Consider the following 19918-nt stretch of genomic DNA (forward strand, 5'->3'; position numbering starts at 1 on the left):
CTCTCATTCTCCAATTGATCCTCCTGTTCCAGTCCTACCCCACTCCATCCATCAAAGCTAGAGAGATCCATCCTTCCATCCTAGTCCCATATTCTATACCTAACATTTGTGGTTATGTGGGTTGTAACCAGCTTATCACAGACTTAACAGCTCACATCTACATATAAGTAAACACATGCCATGCTTGTCACAGTTGGGTTCATGGTCCCTGTGCTAGAGCAAAGTAAGTCCCCAGTTGGGTTTTGTTTTGTTTTTGTTTTTGTTTTTAATACACTGAAGTAACCTTGGACTCCTACTTCAGGGCCCAGGTCATGGGGTATTAGCTTGCATTTCCTTTTTAATCTGAATAGAGCTGATTTGCCAACTCACTGTTGTTAGGGATTTTTCCTGACACTTTTCTTGGATGTTTGGTCTGTACATGTCTTTTCTTGTCATGTTCTTGTCTGGTTTCATATCACAATTACAGTGTCTTCTCAAAGGCAAGGAGGCATTCCCTCACTGAAAAGAACTTGCCTGGTCCTGGCACTTTTCCCTTAAGAACCTGGTATAGCCAGAGAGTGGGAAATTCTTCAGACGGAGTATGATCTTTTTGAAATCCAGGAAAATGGCTTATTTTAAATGATCAAGTAGACAGTGTTTTAATAACACTTGTTTTAATAACATTGTTTTATATGTGAATTCATCATTGAGCTCCTGGTTTGGGCTTTTTTTTAACATACCTAGAGGTGACCGTCCTTTGTTCTCAGGTACTCAGAGGTTTTCGTGTTGCCTCTGCCTCCCAGGAACTCAATTGGGGTTTGGTCTGGCTTGAACTTGCACAGGTCTTGTGCATGTTGTCACAGCTTCTGGGAGTTTATCTGTGCAACTGCCCAAGTCCTGTTTTACTGTACTTATCTACCACCTCTGGCTCTTACAGTCTTTCCTCACCCTCTTCTGCAATGACCCTTGAGCACTGGGTGAAAGGGTTGTGATAAAGATGTCCCATTTGGCGATGAAGACAATCTCTTATTCTTGGAACCTTGAAAAGCTGTGGGTCCACGTTAACTGCCATCTACTGCAGAAAGGAGCTCCTCTGATGAGGGCTGAGAGATGCACACAACTGTGGGTGCCATTAGGTGTCAGTTTAGTACTCCGCTCCTTTAGCAGACTAATAGCAGTCAGCTCTCCTTTAGGGCCTATGAGCTGTGTAACCATAGGTTCTTGGCCTGATAATGGTGTCCAGGTATAGCTCTCATGTTATAGAGTGGGGCTCCAATGCAATCAGAAAGTGGCTCATTATTCCCATGGTGCTTGTGCCACTATTGCACCAGCGGGTGTGTCTCGCCGGGACAGTCATCATTGTACCTCATAGGCTCACGGGTGGGTAGGATTAATGATTTCTTTTATGTTTGGTAGCATGTAGCATTCATAGCACTTTTCAGCACTATGACCAGGTCAGTAGTCACTTAATTTCTCCATGTCCTATGGCTCAAGTGTGTAACATCTTCAACAGAAGAATCTAACCGCTAAGTTCTGGAGAGTAAGTTACAGCATTGGCATAGGGGGACCTATGGCACCTCACTGGTCAACAACTCCAAAAGAGGTAATCCATTCCTGGCACTGAGGCTTTTATTTTGTTAGCCTGTGGTGTCTAGTAAGGGCATTGTTGGCCCATTATATGATAGGTCCATTTAAAGTGTTTTTTCTAGTGTGTGAGTGTTTTGCTTGCACATATGTATCTGCACCATGTCATTGCAGGGCCTACAAAGGCCAGAAGATGGCGTTTGATCCCCTGGAATTGGAGTTACAGTTGTTGTGAACCACCCTGTGGCTGCTGGGAATTGAACTGGGTCTTGAAGAGCAGCAACCTCTCAACTGCTGAGCCATCTCTCCAGCCCCCATTTATACTCTTTTTTTTTTTTTATATTTATGTGTCTATGTTTTATGAAGCTTTTACAGAAGTTTCCATATGGCCTTTTCAAAAGCTCTTTAGTGTTCGTTATCCCTGTCTTATTTCTTTCTTTATCCTGCCTTCCCTCCTCCACCCCATTTAGCCTTTTCTGTTCCATTATTCTCCTTTAACTTTTTCTACCACTGTGTTCTGTTTCCTCTACTCTTAACACCCACTGCCCAGTGGCCTATTACTAATTCTCTGGCTTCTGTGGGTATTTCTAATAAAATCTACATACCTAAAGATTAAAATCTTACAATCACAAATGAGAGAAAACATATGACATCTGTCTTTGTGTGACTGAGTTACCTTACTCACAGTGATTTTTTTTTTAGTTCCATCCACTTACTTGTGAATTCCATAATTGTATTTTCTTAACAGCTGAATAACAATCCATTGTGCAAATGTAACACATTTTAAAATCCATTCATTAGTTGATGGGCATCTAAGCTATTTCTACCTGCCGGCTATTATATCTAGAGCAAAAATGAACATAGTTGAGTAAGCATCTCTGAAGTAGGATGTAGACTCCTTTGGGTGTATGCCCAAGAGTGGATCATGTGGTACCTTTTTGAGATATATCTACACTGATTTCCATATTAATTTTGTAAGTTTACACTCCCATCATCACTGAAAAGGTGTACCCCTTTCCCATCCATGTCAGCATTTATCATTTTTTAAATCGTAGTCATTCTACTGGAATAAAATGAATCTCAAAGTTGTTTTAGTTTACATTTTCTTGATGTCTAAGGATGTTAAATATTTTTAAAATATCTGTATTTTATCTTTTGAAAATTCTTCTTTGTTCCATGCCTCATTTTTTAATTGGGTTGTTCATTTTCTAGACATTGACTTTTTTAAAAAAGTTCTTTGTATATTCCATATATTTCTCTTAGCCTCTTCACTTGAATGTTAGTGTCCTTTCTTGTAGAAGTTCTTTAGGTTCATAGGATCCTTTTTATCAATTGTTGGTCTTAATGCTTACACTTCCAGGGTCCTGTCAGAAAAATACTTTCTTATGCCTTTAAGTTCAAACATTTTAATTTCAAATAGTTTCTCCTCTATTGGAGTGTCAATCTCCTTGATTCATTCGGAGTTCAATTTTGTGCAGGGTGAGAGATAGAATCTGGTTTCATTCTTCAGCCTGTGGCTATCTAGTTTGAGTCGCACAGTTGTTGAAGATGTTATCTTTTCTCAGATGTGCATTGGCTTCTTTGTCAAAAATCAGATGGCTGTAAGAGTGCAGGCTTCTGTTGTCCAGCATCTCCCTTTTTATGCCATAACATACTATTCTTGTTACTACACCTCTGTAGTACTTCACATCTGGGATGGTGATATCTCCACCAGCTTTTTAATTCTTCAAGGTTGTTTTTTTGGCTATCCTGGGATTTTTGTGTTTTAGTATGAAATTTAAGAATATTTTTTCATTTTCCATAAAGAATTGAATTGAATGTTGGTGGGGATTGCATTGAATCTGTAGTTGCTTTTGGTAGGATGGCCATTTTACAATACTAATCCTACCAATCTGTGTGAGCATGGGAGGTCCTTCCAGATTCTGATATTTTCTTCAGTTTTGTTTCAGTGTCTTGTTTTCATTGTATAGTCTTTCACTACCCTCATTAAATTCATTTCAACTTTTTTGTCATATCATGGAATGTACTGTTGCCTTGATTTCTTTCTCCGTATGCTTGTCGTTTGTGTATTGGAAGGCTACTGATTTTTTTTAGTGTTAATTTGGTATTCTGCTACTTTCTTGGGTGTGTTTATCAGCTGTAGGAGTTTTCTGGTGTAATCTTTAGGGTCTTTTTAAATATATATATGGATGTTTCGACTCCTTTCCAGTTTGTGTCCCTCTAGATCTCTTTCACTCCCCTTATTGTTTTAGCTAAATCTTGAAGTACTCTATTGAAAGGTGAGGGATGGAGAGTGGACACTCTTGTCTTATTCCAGAAATTAATGGAAATATTTTAGGATTTTCTTCACTTACCATGATATGGTCTGTAGGCTTGCCATATATTGCCTTTATTATGTTGAAGTATGTCCTCTGTGTTACTAGATTTCTCTGGCTATTTTATCATGAAGGATATTGGATTTTGTCAAAGGCCTTTTCTCATCTAATGAGATGGTCTTATTGTTTCTGTCTTTGCGTCTTTTTATGTGGTGGATTACATTTTTTAAGTTTATCTATGTTGAACCATACACTGCCTCTCAGGATGAAGCTGACTTGATCATGGTGAATTATCTTTATGTGTTTGTTTGCAAGTATTTTATTGAAAACTTTTGTGCCCATGTTCTTTAGTGATACTTTCTTTTCGGTCATTGGATCTTTGCCTAATTTTTATATTAGAGAAACACTGGCTTCATAAAAAGGGTTTTGCATTTTATTTTACAGAATAATTTGAGCAGTGTTGGTATGTAGTATTCTTTGAGGCTTTAGTAGAATTCTGCACTGACTCCATTTGGCCCTGGGCTTTTGGGGGAGGAGGAGATTTTAAATACTGTTTCTAGCTCATGAGATGTTATGGTTATGGTTATGAAGTTCTTTATTTCATTTTGATTTAGCTTTGGTAGACCATGTATACATAAGAATCAACCCATTTCTTATGTATTTTTCAGTTTCCCCCTTCCTTTTTATTGAAGTCTTTCATACAATAATGTTAATCATGTTTTTCCCTTCTCCAGATAATACCACCCAATTTTATGTCTTTCTCTCTTTCAAAAAATAAAAAGGGAAACAACAACAACAACAAAAAACATTAAGAAACAACAAAAGCAAAACCTCACAAAAACAAAAATTTAAAACAAAGCAAAAGACCAAAAAGACCCAAAACTGTCAAAACAAAGCAATAATGAAACAAACATGCCACAAAAATACCATTGATTTCATTTTTTGCTGGTTCACTACTCCTGGCATTGGGCCTGCCCTGGAAAGTGGCTGATATATGCAGTGAAACTCCATGGGAAAAAATTGTTTTCCTTTTGCTATGGGTATCACCTGTAGATAACTTCTCAGGGAATCCCATGTCCACTTCCTCCTCTCAGTGCTGAGACTCCATCTGGCTTGAAGCTATATAGGTCCTGTGTGTGCTGCTGTAGTCTCTTAGGTTCACATGTTCATTAGTCCTGTTGTATCTCTGTTTCCTTGGAGTCATCCATAACCTCTCGCTGATAGAATCTTTCTGCCTCCTCTTCCACATAGATATCTGATCCTTGAGGGAATGGCTTTGATAAAGACATGCCATTTAGGACCAAGTGTTCTAAAGGTTTCACTCTCCACACATTGTTCAATTGTGGATCTCTGTGTTAATCCTCATCTCCTGCAAGAGGAAGCTTCTCTGATATAAGTTGAGCAAGTCACTGATCTATGAGTATAGCAGTATGTAATCAGGAGTCCTTTTATTGCTATGTTTTCATGCAGAATAACCACATTAGTTTTTCTCGTAGGCCCCAAACTTACCTAGTTTTTTATTCTTGACCATTTTAGTAGTGTTCAGGTATGGGTTCCATCTCATCTAGTAGACCTTAAAACCAATCAAGAAGTGGTGGTTTATTCACCTAACATTTGTGCCACTGTTGTACCAGTATATTTTGCAAGTAGGTCATTGTTGTATAGGTCTCAGAGTTTTTAGCTTGGTGACATTGATGATTGCCTTTCTCCTCCTGTAGCATGCAGGATGCCTTCCAAGTACCATAAACACTAGTCAGCAGGGGTAAAGCTTCTAGTTAGGCACCAGCTCGACTTCTCCATATTCAATGACATAAGTTAATGTTGTATTCAGCAATAGGGCTTTGTCATTGGGTTGTGGAGGGTAATTAGTCGTATCAGCAAACCCTGTGATATCTGGAGGTTTTCCACGAGGCCCATTGTCCAACAGCTCAACAAGATGTAGCCCTTTCTTGGTGCTGGAGGTTTTACTTGGTGACATAAGACGTCTTATTGGGGCATTGTCTCCCTTATTATTTGATAACTCCATTTAGATTCTGTATGTATATATGTATGTATGTATGTATGTATGTATGTATGTATATTAGGAAGCTTCTACAGTAGACTTCCATATGGTTTTCCATTGGTGTTTTCATCTTTTGGAAACTCTGATTAGTTTTATACCCCAATTTTTAATTGATTTGTTGTTGCTGTTTCAATGTTCAGAGTTTTTTAGTTCTTTATATATTCTAGATACTAACCCTCTATTAGATATAAAGGCAGCTGGAGGATGATAACAGATTTAAGAGCAGTAAATAAGGTAATCCAACCAATGGGTCATTTACAGCCTGGAATTCCTTTACCTTCCCTATTACCTAAGTCTTGGCCTATAATAGTAATAGATTAAAAAGATTGTTTTTTTGTTGTTGTTGTTGTTGTTGTTTTATGATACCTTTGCATGAGAAGGATAGGGAAAGGTTTGCTTTTTCAGTACCTACACTGAACAATAGTGGTCCAATTAAGACATACTATTGGAAGGTACTTCCACAAGGAATGTTGAATAGCCCCCACTTTATGCCAAAATTTCGTGTAGCAACCATTGGAAATAATTCACAGGCAGTTTCCTCAGTCTATCATTTATCATTATATGGATGACATTCTGTTGGCTGATTCTGATTTGGAGACTTTAGAAGAAATGTTTAAAGAAATACAAATAATTTTGCCATGTTGGGGATTACAAATTGCTGTAGGAAAAAAAATACAAAGAGGAGATTCAGTTACCTAGCCTATAAAATAACTGAAAAAAAAAATAGACCACAAAAGGTACAGGTCCATAGAAATCAATTGCAAACACTAAATGACTTTCAAAATTTAATGGGAGACATTAACTGGTTAAGGCCTACAATTGGACTAGTTACCTATGAGTTAAGTAACTTATTTCAAACTCTACAAGGGGACTCACATTTAAACAGTCCAATGTGTCTAACAGATGAAGCAGAAAAGGAGTTAATTTTGGTAGGGCAAAAATTACAAAAGGCCTATGTGGATAGAATTGATCCTAAACTTGGTTGCATTCTGGTTAGTTTGCCTTCAAAACAGTCTCCAACTGGGCTCCTTATGCAAATGGAAGACAGGATCATGGAATGGATATTCTTAGCAAATGAACAAAGTAAAAAAATTGAAGACATACATAGAAATTTTTTCTGAATTGATTACAAAGGGAAGAATAAGATTGTGTCAACTGTCAGGGACAGACCCGGTGGAAATTGTAGTGAGTCTTACTAATTCTGAGATTATGTCATTATGGATAATTAATGAAGATTGGCAAAGAGCTTGTAGTAACTATTTGGGAGACATTAATAACAAATATACGAAAAGCAAACGTATACAGTTTATAAAAAGAACTGATTAGATCCTTCCAAGTATTGTAAAGAGGACACCGAAACCAGGGGCACCACCCTTTTATACTGATGCAAAAAAGTTGGGAATGGCTGTTTATAAGTTTGATAAAGCGACTTAGGTGATCAAAAGCCCATTTACCTCCATTCAAAAATCAGAAGTATATGCAATCCTTATGGTACTGTTGGATTTTCCTGAACCTCTTAAGATATTGGCCATGCGCTGGAAAAGCTAGCTGCATCTGTTTTTGTCCAGTCTCTTTAGGACTGATCCTTTTGGCTAGTCCTTTTTAAAAGTTGAAATGCTTGCAATTTCTTGAGGAAACAGTAGCTGAAGTAGTCCTTGATGTTGAATCAGCCGAGCTACCTGCTTTGTCTTCATAATTATCTGTTTTTTGCTCTGAAAATAAGCAAACTTTTACAAGTATTTGTATAAGTACTTTTCTATATATATCTGGAATAAGCAAGGTGTACAAATTATCTAAAGATAAACGTCTATCCATTTTCGAGTGGTGTAAGCTATCAATCATATACATCTGTTTGAGCTGTAATATCCAAGCTGTATGAAAGAATGTCATAAGAACCAGGTATCCCCTTGTTTTCCCTTGCTATATGAATGCATTTATGTTTTAGGTACCAAGAGGTCTTTCCTGGTCAGAGCTAATCTTTATAAGTTTTGTTGGCAATCATATTTTTTCACTCCCTGTAGAAACATAGGCATACCCCCAGCTCCGTCTCAAAACTATTGCAGGTTTCCAGTCCATGGTGGATAAATCTTTATAGTAAACCAATTCCTCAGTTTTTTCTATAACTGAATGTCTCTCAGCTGCTGTTGTCCCTTCATCACCAACATTAAGAAAATTTAAACTCAACAAAGCATTATTTAATCTGTCCCTGGGGGTCTTTCTCTTTCCCTTTTGTTTAATGAGCATCTCTTTTAAGGTACGATTAGCTCTTTCAAGAACTGCCTGCCCTGTTGGATTGTGTGGTATACCAGTAATGTGTTTAACATTATAAAATGTAAAAAATTTCTTCATCTTAAGGGACACATATTCAGGAGCATTGTCAGTCTTAATTTGTCCATGTATTCCCATAATTGCCTTTATTTCCAATAAATGAGTAATTACACAATCAGCCTTTTCAGAACTTAGGGCAGTTGCCCATTTAAATCCTGAATAGGTATCGATAGTATGATATACGTATTTTAGTTTTCCAAATTCTGCAAAATGAGACACATCCATCTGCCATAGATACTAACCCTCTATTAGATATATAATTGTTTTTAAAAAATTTTTCCTATTCTGTTGGCTGCTATTTTGCTTGAATGAGGATGTCCTTTGTAATACAGAAGCTTTCTGTCCCATAATAAATGAAATCTCATGTATTAATTGTTGTTTGGTGCATAGATGTTTAGAATTCCATACCTCTTGGTGGATTCTTTCTTTATTGAGTACATATTGTCCTGCCCAAAACAGAAATATCTATTCTGTTTTGATTTGGATTATGTTTTTTCCAGATAGTAAAATAGATGCTATACTGCTTCTTGAGTTCATTTGTTTGGAATACTTTTCCATTATTTTGCTCAGGAGTGATGTCTATCCTTGACAATGAGATGTGTTTCTTGGATACAGCTGAAAAATGAATCCTGCTTTCTAACATTTGGTTAGTTTGTGTCTTTTTACTGGGGAAATGAAACCGTTATTATTGAGTTATTAATGAGCAGTGCTTCTTGATTTCTATTATTTGTGGTGTTGTGGTGGTGTGGCTATTTTTCCCCTTTATTTTGATTTACTACTCTGCGGTCATGTATTTCTTGTGTTCTTTTCAGTATGGGTAATCTCAGATTTAAGGTTTCCTTCTAGTTTCTATAGAGCTGAATTGGTAGATAGAAATTGCTCAAATCTGGTTTTATTACAGAATGTCTTTCTTTCCCTGCTGATCTTGAGTTTTGCCAGGGGTTGTAGTCTCAGCTGGTATCTGTGGTCTATCAGAATTTGTAGTACATCCATTCCTAAATCCTCTGGCTTTCAATGTCTCCATTGAAAAGTCAAATGTTTTTCTAATGGGCCTGCCATTAAATGTGACTTGCTCTTTCCCCCTTACACCTTTTAATGTCTTTTTCTTCTTCTGTACATTTAGTGTTTTGACTATTTTACATTGTGGGATTTTTTTGGGGGGTCCTTGTTATATGGTATTCTCTTTACTTTATGTACCTTGATAGGCACCCTTTTTCTTAAAATTGGTGAATTTCCTTCTATGTCTTTGTTTAAAAAAATATTTTTGTGCCTTTGACCTAAGTTTCTTCTCTTCTATACCTATTATTCATAGGTTTAATCTTTTCACGGTGTCCCAGATTTCCTAAATGTTTTGTGCCTGGATATTTTTAAACTTAACTTTTTCTTTGACCTATCCATTTCTTCTATTTTGTCTTCAAGGCCTGGAATTCTTTCTTCCATGTCTTGTAATCACTTGGTGAGGCTTCCCTCTGAGGTTTTTATATTTTTCATTTTCAGTTCTATTTTGGTTTGGGTCATCTTTAGTGGCCCTATTTCTACTTCCGCGTTTTGAAATGTTTTCATTGTTTCATCCAATTGTTTGTGTTTTCACTGTCTTAATTAAGGCATTTGTTCATCTTTAAAGTTCTTGAACATATTCATAATTACTATTATGAAGTTCCTGCCTTGTGCTTCAGCTGAATTGCATTTCTCAGGGCCTATTGCAATAGATCTTCTGGATTCTGGAGGAGGCTTGTCATCTTGGCTGTTCAGGATTGTGTTTGGGGCCTAGGATCTGGACATCTGGAGTTATGGTGTTTGAGGTGATCCTTGGTGTAGATATCTGGCCTGGTCTTTGTTGAGTGACTGTTCCATTCTTGTTTTGTTTGTTTTTGTTTTTCTAGGCAGGGTTTCTCTGTGTAGTCCTGGCTGTCCTCTGTAGACCAGGCTAGCCTCGAACTCACAGAGATCCGCCTTTCTCTGCCTCCCAAGTGTTGGGATTAAAGGCATGCGCCACCATCACCAGGCTGCTGTTCCATTCTTAATTGCTGTTTCCTTTCTGGATCCTGGCAAATATAGTGGCTATAGGGTCCCTGGTAGAGAGTGCTTCTACAGGTTGGCACAGTGGAATAGAGATGAGCTAGCCGGAAAGGCTAATAGGGACAGACAGACAGAGCTGGGGGAACCAGGCCTCTGCACAGGAGGCAGAGTCTCTGCGGACTAGAGTGCTAAGAGGGGCTCTTTCAAGCAGGCCACATTAAGACTTCAGTTTGGACAGACAGGAGTGAAAGAGCTAGGGGGTACCCTGGACTCTCACGCAAAGCAGAATACAGAATTTTAAGATATGTCCTTGTGATCTTCTGAAGTTGGCCAATGTCTGTTGTAATGTCTCCATTTTCTTTTATTATTTTAGATCTCTCAGTTAATTTTGGTTTGTCAATCTTGTCAATTTTTTTCAAAGAATTAACTTTTTGTTGAAACTTTGTAGTGTCTATTTAATTTCCATTTTATTAATTTCAGCACTGAGTTTATCTCTGCCTATTTCTCTCTCTCTCTCTCTCTCTCTCTCTCTCTCTCTCTCTCTCTCTCTCTCCCCCCCCCATCCCTGTGCTGTGTGTGTGTGTATGTGTGTGTGTGTGTGCGCGTGCGCACATGCGCTCTTGTTTTTCTAAGGCCACCACGTTCATCATTGTGTTGAGATTTTTCAAAAAATTGTATGTAGATACTATATGTGCTATAAAGTTCCCCTTTAGGACTATCTTCATTGTGTCCCATAGCTTTAGGGTATTGCCTTTTAATTTTCATAAAATCTAGGAATTACAAATTTTCCTCTTAGTTTCTTCCTTGACCCAAATATTGTTAGTCCATGTGTTATTTAGTTTCTATGTATTTGTATATTTCTTGCCATTTTTATTGCAGTTGATATTGTTATTTATTGTATTGTGATCAAATAATATACAAAATGTTTCAAATTTTCTATATTTGTTGAGACTTGCTTTGTGTCCTAATATGTGGTTAATTTTGGAGAAAGTTCCTTGGGCTGCTGTGAATAATTGTATTCTTTAGTGTAATGTTTTGTAGATAGATTAGATCCTTTTGGTTTATGATATCATTTAACTCCAGAGTTTCTCTGTTTTCCCCCTGATTATCTGCATATTGGTGAGAGTGATATTGACATCAGCACTATCACTCTGATGCAGTCCGTATGTGGTTTCAAATCTTTTACTCTTCCTTTTATGAAATTGTGTTTGATGCTTATATGTTTAGGGTTGCAATACTGTGTTCTTTAATGAATATGAAGTGGACTTTCTTATCTCTTCTGACTAGTTTCGATCTGAAGTCTAATTTGGCAGATATTAGAGTAGCTATACCTAGTTATTTCTCACATCTATTTGTTTGGAATGTCTTCTTATATCCACTTGCCTTAAAGTAGTCTGTATCATTGGTGGTAAGGTATGTTTCTTAGAGGCAGTGAAAATATAGACCCTGTTTTCTGGTCTAATCTGGTCTGTATCTCTTTATTGGGAAGTTGAAATCATTAAAATTAAGAGTTATTATTGAACAGTATGTATTAATTATTGTCATTTTGTTGCTTTTGTAGTGTCTTCTTAGACCTCTTTTGATTAAATGTTTTGGATTTATTCATTCCCTCTTCTGCCTTGTGTATGTTTCACCTTTTCTGCAGAAATACGTATTGCTTCTGGTAGTCTCTATAGAAATGGCTTAGTGGCAGTAAGTTCCTTAAATTTATTTTTAGACTGGGAAGTTTCTTCTTCTTCTTTAGTTACAACTGATAGTTTTGCTGGGTATAGGAGTCTGAGCTGATATATGTTGCCTTTCATAACTTTTAGTAGGACATGGGTCCAAGCCCTTCTCATGGATCTGTCTTTATATGTGATTTGGTCTTATCCCTTGTAGCTTTCTTTATACTGTACATGTATTGTTTTGATTATTATGTGTTATGGGAGTTTCTTTTCTGTTCATTTGATGTTCTGTATACTTCTTTCCTAGGTATTTCTTTTCTTAGAATAGGGACGTTTTATTCTATAATGTTTTAAACATTTTGTCTGTGCCTTTGCCTTGAGTGTCTTCTCTATTTCCTGTACATATTGTTTATTGTTTTGTTCATTTTATGTTGCCTCAGAATTTCTCCATATTCTGTCATAGTTTTTTATTTAAACTTTTTTTTTCCTTTTTTGAGAGATCCATTTTCTATACCTTGTCTTCAGCATCCACTGTTCTGTATTCTATTTGATCCAGTCTATTGTTGAGACTTTCCTCTGACCTTTTAACTTCTTAAATTTTTCTTTCTTTCTTTTTGTAAATCTTCAAATCATTTTAATTATAAATACCCAACTAGTTACTACTACTTTATGCAATGTTTTTAATTAGTTTATTTATTCACTTTACATCTTTTATCCCTTTTCCTCCTCTTTTCTTGGTTCTACCCTCCCTCCCTCCCTTTTCCCCCATCCGCCCTCTCCTCTTCTCCCAGCCCCCTTTCCTATTCCTCAGAGAAGTGGACCACCACTACCACCAACCCACCCCAGCTCATCAAGTTGCATCAGGACTGAGCATGTCCTTTATCCCTGTGGCCTGTCAAGGCAGCCTCACTAGGGGAACTGATCGAAAAGCAGGCAACAGAGTCCATGTCAGTGACAGTCCCTGCTCCCCTTACTAGGGAACCCACATGAAGCCTGAGCTGCCCACCGGCTGTATCTACGTGGAGGCCCTAGGTTCAGTCTACGCATGGTCCTTGGTTGGTGCTTCAGAGTCTGTAAGCCTCTCTGGGCCCTGGTTACTTGGCTCTGTTGGTCTTCTTGTAGAGTTCTTATTCCTTCTGTCCTTCCCCCCTATTTTCCCACAAGACTCCCTACACTTCACCCAATGTTTGGCTGTGAGTCTTAGCATCTATTTTGATCTACTACTGGGTGGAGCCTCTCAGGGGACAGTGAGGCTCCTGTTTGCAACCATAGCAGAATATTGTCAATAGTCTCAAGGGTTTGCTCTCTCCCATGGGGTGGGTCTCAGGTTCAGCCAGGTATCTTCAATTTTTCATTTCCTGTTTTATTTTACTTTTGCTTTTCTTCAGAGATTTTCTTTATTAAAATGTATTTTAACATTTTGAATTATTTTCATTGTTTCATTCATCTGTTTTCAAGGTGTTCATTCTCACATTTGTATTCTCTTTGAAATTCTTGATCACATTTATTATTGTTATTTTGTACAGCATCTAAACCACTTTTCACAGGAACATTAGTATAGGAGTACTAATTTTTGCAGAGTAACTATTGTCTTGGTTTTTTATGTAGTTTGTGTTTTTAATGTTGGAAGCTTAGTATCTAGAATTAGGTTGTTGTTGGTTATTAGTACAGAAATTTTGTTTCTCCTTAGTTGAAAGGGTTTTTGGATCTCTGTTTTCTGTTACCTCGACTTGTCACATTGTACACCAGATGAATAGAGCTCAGTCTTGGGAAACTCATAGTCAATGTTCAGGTCACAGGAGTAGACGTTCGTTCTGTAGAGTTAGGACATTCTCACAGCCAATCCTCAGGATTCTGAGGGAGGTGTGCAGGACTTTTCCTTAGGTAGTTGGGGTGAGTGGAGTCATGGTTGCAGTCTGGGGTCCCTACCTGGGAAGGAGAGGTGATAGGAAACATGAGCAGGTTCAGGATATGGGGTCCTCAGATAGGTGACAGGGGTCAGGAGGGTTGGTGATGGGAGTGTGGGTGCCCTTCTTAGAAATAAGGGGCAGCAGGAGGAGTGGGCCTCTTTGTGTTTGATTTGGACAGAGACTTTGTGGTGGTTTGAATAAGTTTGGCCCCCACAGACTCTTGTATTTGGACGCTTGACCCACGGGGAGTGGCACTATTAGGAGATGTGGCTGTATTGGAGTGGGCGTATCCTTGTTGGAGGAAGTGTGTCACTGTGGAGATGGGATTTGAGGTGTCCTATGCTCAAGCTTCACTCAGTGTGGCACACAGTCTCCTGCTGCCTGAGGATCCAGGTGTAGACCTCTCAGCTCCTCCAGCACCATGTCTGCCTGCATGCTGCCATGCTTCTCACCATGATGATAATGGACTAAACCTCTGAAGTCAGACCTAATTGTTTACCCTTTAAGAGCTGCCTTGGTCATGGTGTCTCTTCACAACAAAGGAATCCCTAACTAAGACAGACTTGTTTCTAGTTTCTTGATACTATCCTGGACCCTTGTCTATCCAGTAACCCCTGATTTGATATTATACCATCTTCTGTCAGTGCAAATGGTAGACTAAAGTCCTCTGCCAGTCCACTTTCAAAAATGCAGTGAAAACCGTGACAAATAATTAATTTACATTTTCACATTTTTTTTAAAGACAAGGTCCTCATATGTAGTCCTAGCTAGCCTAGAACATACTATGTAGACAAGGCTTGCTTCAGGCTCATAGAGATCTGCCTGCCTCTGCCTCCTGAATGCAGGTGGTAGGATTAAAAGTGTGTGCCACCATACCTGGCATTTTGTCACACCTTTGAATATTAACCCAATACAGGAACATTTGTATAAGAAAATGGGACTTTCAGTCAGAACAGCAAAGCTTTGGCCATTTTAACAGACTCTATTGCATCCCTCCTTCTTCAGAGCTCCATGATAGCCTCACAGGTAGTGTGTCGGCCTCCTGTCAGACACTGGAGGAGCAGCAAGAAGGGGCTGCCCTTTCTGTGTCGTTCATGCCTGCTGTTTCTCTGAAAGATCCCATTTAAAAACTCATCTTCATCTGACCCGACTCGGTCTCTCATTGCATAGATATTTGTTGAAAATATAGCTGCCTGCAAAGGTGATTATTTAGGCAGACAACCTGCTACCAAGAAGTCTAGAAAAACAAACAAACAAAACAAACAAACAAACAAGGGCTTTAAAATCCTGATGAAGGTTCCTGGAAAATTAAACCAAGTGTCAGTGTAGCAAGTGTATGCAATCCAGGTGACTTGCGCCTAGACCCTTGGTATTCATGTTGTAAGAAGCTGAAGTCAAATCTCAAAGGAAACTAGAAGGAAGCCACATGAGAGAGGTCCTCAGTAAGATCAACAGTGGATTTGTACTAATTAGAGACTATTTTCATCATGTTTGCCCTTCTCTGCTAGATCCCTCACATGTCAGCATAGTGTATTGATTCTGACTTGTGAGCTGTTGGTTATCTGTTTCTATTATTTTATCTTAGTGGTGGTAGTACATTCTCTCTCTCTCTCTCTCTCTCTCTCTCTCTCTCTCTCTCTCTCTCTCCCTCCCTCCCTCCCTCCCTCCCTCCCTCCTCTTCTCTTACACAGTTTAGGTTTTGTCTGGATCTCTTGGAAGTAACATCTACTTGGGTTTTTTTTTTTTATCCAAAGTGATCATCTTTTCCCCTTAGGGTGAGGGGAAAGGATGAGATTAGTCAATTTAAGTTTCATACTTATCCATCGTTAAATATCAATTTACAAAACTCAGGGGTTTTAATCAGTGGGTAGTGTTTGTACTGTTGGATCAGGGATCTAGCTCAGTGGGAGCTTCAGCCTCCAAGCACCTCAGTGCTCCTGTCCTGGTGTGTTCTGGGCTGCTTTCTCCTTACTGTTGCTTGCCCACTTTTCACCAACCCCTTGTCTCTCTCCTTACCTCTCTGTCTTGCTCCCTGTCTCCTCTTCCTAGCTTCACTCTCACCATGCCCACTGCTGCTGTCTTCCCTGCCTTCTACTCTCAGGGGTCCCTACCTTTGCCTCTGCCACTCTCTCCATGCTATTCCTCTGTGGTATCCATTATATCTGTGCTGGGCATTCCAAGCTTTTTCAGGTCTATTTGCCATCCCCACCTGCTGCCTCTGGATGGCAACTCATGCCTACTTCGCTCACTCCCCTTCCTGCGTAGGGCTTATCTCACCACATTGCAGTTTTTATTTTGAAGACTTGAGTATTTATGTGCTTTGGGGTTTTTGTTTGTTTGTTTGTTTCATGCTTATAATTATTTTTATAAATTAGGAGTCATCCACTTGTCTTTGGGGCAACTTAAATATGTATATTAAAGTATTTCGTCGGTAGGAAAATTTAATACTCTCCCTATTTGATGAGCCAATTTAATTTTTAAAGTGATACTTCTGTTCTATTTAGGAGCATAAAAGTCCTTGTCTTTTTGAATAGCACATTGAAACCTACACAGGTGAAGTGACTTGCTGGCACACTTGGCCAGTTGTTTGTACATGCCTGTGTGTGTTTGAGCATGTGTGTGTATGTGCACTGCTGTCATAGTTCTTGGTTGTTGAAGCTTAGTGATGTCATTTGACTTTTTTATTACATCATTTTATCCTGTGTTCAAAGCTGTCACAGTAAAAAGCTTTTCATCCTTGTCTCAAGACAGTAGCTTGACCTGGGGTGAATCTGTATCTTAGTTACTGCCTATGTTTCCTTGCCTGAATGAGTCTAGATTCACAGTGAGACTTATCTGGCTGCTTTCTCTCCCTGCTCACCTGCAAGCATGGCCTTTGTACCCTGATGGTTTTTCTTTCTAACTGCCTATAGGTCAGGCCCAGCTCCTCCTGTCTGCACAGCTGTGATGAGACACTGCAGAGGCCTCAGAAAGCAGGTGATGGGCGTGTTGTCCTGTGTTGGTTCTGGGTCCTCTCACCTGTGTAGGTTGAAGCAAAAAAACAAAACAAACAAACAAAAAACCCCATGTGCTAGAGGGTTCTATGGAAATATATAATGCCTCCTTTTTGCTTCAGGGTTCACCCTCGGCTCTAGATGTCCAGATTGGTCTGCTCCTCCTCTATATGGCAGGGTTTATTTTTATCCTTCAAGATTGTAAGGTCCTGGCTGCGCTGGCCTGCTTCAGTCCCAGCCCAGCAGGCTGGTGGCTCCCAGACCGCCTACCACTTTGAGTGTCCCTTATGTGTTGGTTCTTTAATCTTGGTTTTGAACCTGACTGTGTCTTTTCATGCATGTGTTCTCTCTGCTGCGGCTGTGTGTGGAACAGCAGTGGTGCATCAAAGTGTGAGCTCGCAGTGTAATATTAATGGAAGGAGGTCCTCTACTAATCCACTGAAGATCCCCTCCACCCACTCAAAGCCTGCCTTCCACTGGGCACATTGTCATAATGGTGATACTTGTCCTGTCTATTGGAGGCAACATACTTGGTTTGATTTAGTATTTATTTTCCCTATAGACTTGGTTGGGAATTTCTTTAGACAAAATAGCAGCTTGCTAGCTCACAGTTATTGGGTTAATAGTCTCCCTAGCACATCACACTTTGAAACTGACTATCTGCACATATATTTGCTTCTCCTACCATGAATACATCTGATACAGCTGAGGCCACTTTCAGGACTATCTCATTCATAATAGACACTTGGGAGCAGCTAAGGAATTACTGAGCCAGTTACTGGGACCACGATGACCACTCCAGTATCATCTAGAGAGATGCCAATTTCTAAGAAGCCTATTGACTATAAGCATTGTAGAAAGGCTGCTACTTTCTGATGCAATCTTCATTCACCAAGATCAAATCTTTGGGTGCCTGCTGTGGGCTCTCTTCCCTGTGTTACCTTCTGTCCATTATTGCTCATGGAGATTTCATTACCAGCCTCACAGGTGACTAGAGTAGATAGGCACTGCATGGCAGGGGCTTCATAGAGAGGTGGCACAAGCCACAGAACTTCTAGTCAAATGGGATTGCACGTCCTTACTCTTCCTTCTCTGAGTAGCCTATTACATCTTTACTGACCTTACTGTTGTCTTTTGCATGCAGACATTGGTCAGTCTCAGCCTGGGCATTAAGTCTGATGATGAGGCATCTCTGCCCGGAGCTTTACTTCTGCAGCTGTTTGCGGATGTATGTCCTAGTGGCTGCTGGCTGAGTGTTCCAGGAGCCTCGGCCCAGAGACAGAATTACAGTATGTCTTTTGAATCACAGTATATCCTTTGAAGGTTTGGTATATGCCTGGATGAGCCTCCTTGCTCTTCCTGCCCTAGTATCCTCTAGGGAATGGCAGCTGGGGAGTCTCATGATAGTTTTGCCTTCAGATGTCATATTTCTGCTTGGCTGGAGCTACAGGTCAGAAAATGGCAGGTCCGAGCCCTACAAGCTATTCCCATACTGGCTGCTTAATTATATCAGATGTGCTTCTCCTCTGATTGCACCAGAGATCATTCACAGTTGATGCTGAGCTGCTGAGAGGCCACACACATATTAGCCATGCCTGTGTGCCTGAGACACACGGTCTTATCATCATCATGATTTGAAAGATCCTGTGCGAAATCCCTGGCATCCAGTCCACTGTCTATGTTTAGCTTTCCTTGAGTAGTGGCATTCCAGAGGCATTCCAGGAGTCTTCTTGAAAGATCCAATGAGAAATCCAGGCAAGTAGTCCCTTGTCTGTGTTTAGCTCTGCTGGAACAGAGGCCTTTGGGAACCTTCTTGGGATTTTTAGATTCTTTAGCCTCTGGGGAACCAAGTTGTTTCTTTGCTCCGCTTGACAGGTAAGGGGAAGTACACAAGAGGTGGGCAGCTTACCCAAGACTAGAGAGGCGACTGTCTGGAGCTAGTATCAGAATTCCACTCTCAGGCATACAGCCTGCTGCCCAGCCCCTGGCCTGTCATTGCCTGAGCCTCGGCTCTTACCTTGAACCTTTCAGCATGTATGTGCATGCTCACACTGGTGTGCATGCACCCCCTGTTGCTGCTATTCTGAAAGATTCTATGGCATCAGGAACATCACTGCCAAGGAGAGGGACTTTCAAAACCTTTACCTCTTTTCTTCTCTTATATTTTTGAGGGATTCAGACCCCTCTGCCAATATCATAGTGTAGCTTAAAATAAAAAGCTCAGGACTTGGAAATCATGTAGACTCATGTTCACTGTAGGCCTCAGTCATTGATAAGCTTGTACTCTTGGGGATGGTGAGGGTAACTGCCACTAGGAGCCTGGAACAGTACTTGGTCACACAGCCTTCCTATGTGTTGATGGCAATTAGGAGTACTATCTCTATTCCAGGTACCCCAGACCATCCCAAGCTCTTGGGCCCCTGAGGACTGCATCTGTGTAGAGAGGACAGAGCGAATGGGACGTGATACCTAGTCCTGGAACGCCCCTAAAAGACTGAGGATCTGGGTGTTCCAGGAAAGTGCTCCAGTGCTATGAACCAGTGTAGAGGCCTTGTTCTGACCCTACTCATTACTGTTGGGGTTCCCTCAGCCTTCAGATAGTTTTGTAGTTTAGTTGTGGGGAACAGAGGACACTTTTGTTCTTGTTTTAACAATTGCACCAGAGAGAAGTTCTGTGCAAACAAGGAAGTTGTTCAGAGTTAACTAGTTATTTAAGGAGAGGACTGGGCTGCACCCCCAGGCTGAAGCAGGGAGGCTCTGTTAAGCTGGCTTCAAAGGACTTGGTCAAATACAGCCCTTAGGTGTGTACGCCCCTCTTTAGAACTCCGCTTCTGTTGCTGTACATGGGAACTCCTGCCATGACAGCTCAGCATATAGGGCAGTGGCATGGTGTACCACGAAACAACAGGACTCCAAAAACAGTGCCAACCTCTGCTCTTTTCTACCTGTGAGTTTGGAGGTAGCCGATGCTTTAGTGGCTCACGTTCACCTCTGCCCTGCATGGCTGTGAGCTGCTGAACAGTTACTTGGCCCCTCTGCGTGTCTCCTATCATGAGGATCCACT

At 40.0% G+C, this 19918-nt stretch overlaps 1 protein-coding gene across 2 annotated transcripts in view; it reads left to right on the forward strand.

Moving 5' to 3' along the window:
• CHCHD6 (coiled-coil-helix-coiled-coil-helix domain containing 6) overlaps positions 1-19918 on the forward strand; it is a 213048-nt gene that overhangs the window by 102694 nt on the left and 90436 nt on the right. The gene's annotated exons all lie outside the window — the stretch shown is intronic.

The sequence above is a fragment of the Acomys minous genome (genome assembly GCF_964271855.1).
Source record: "Acomys minous genome assembly, chromosome: 17".
Lineage (NCBI taxonomy): Eukaryota > Metazoa > Chordata > Mammalia > Rodentia > Muridae > Acomys > Acomys minous.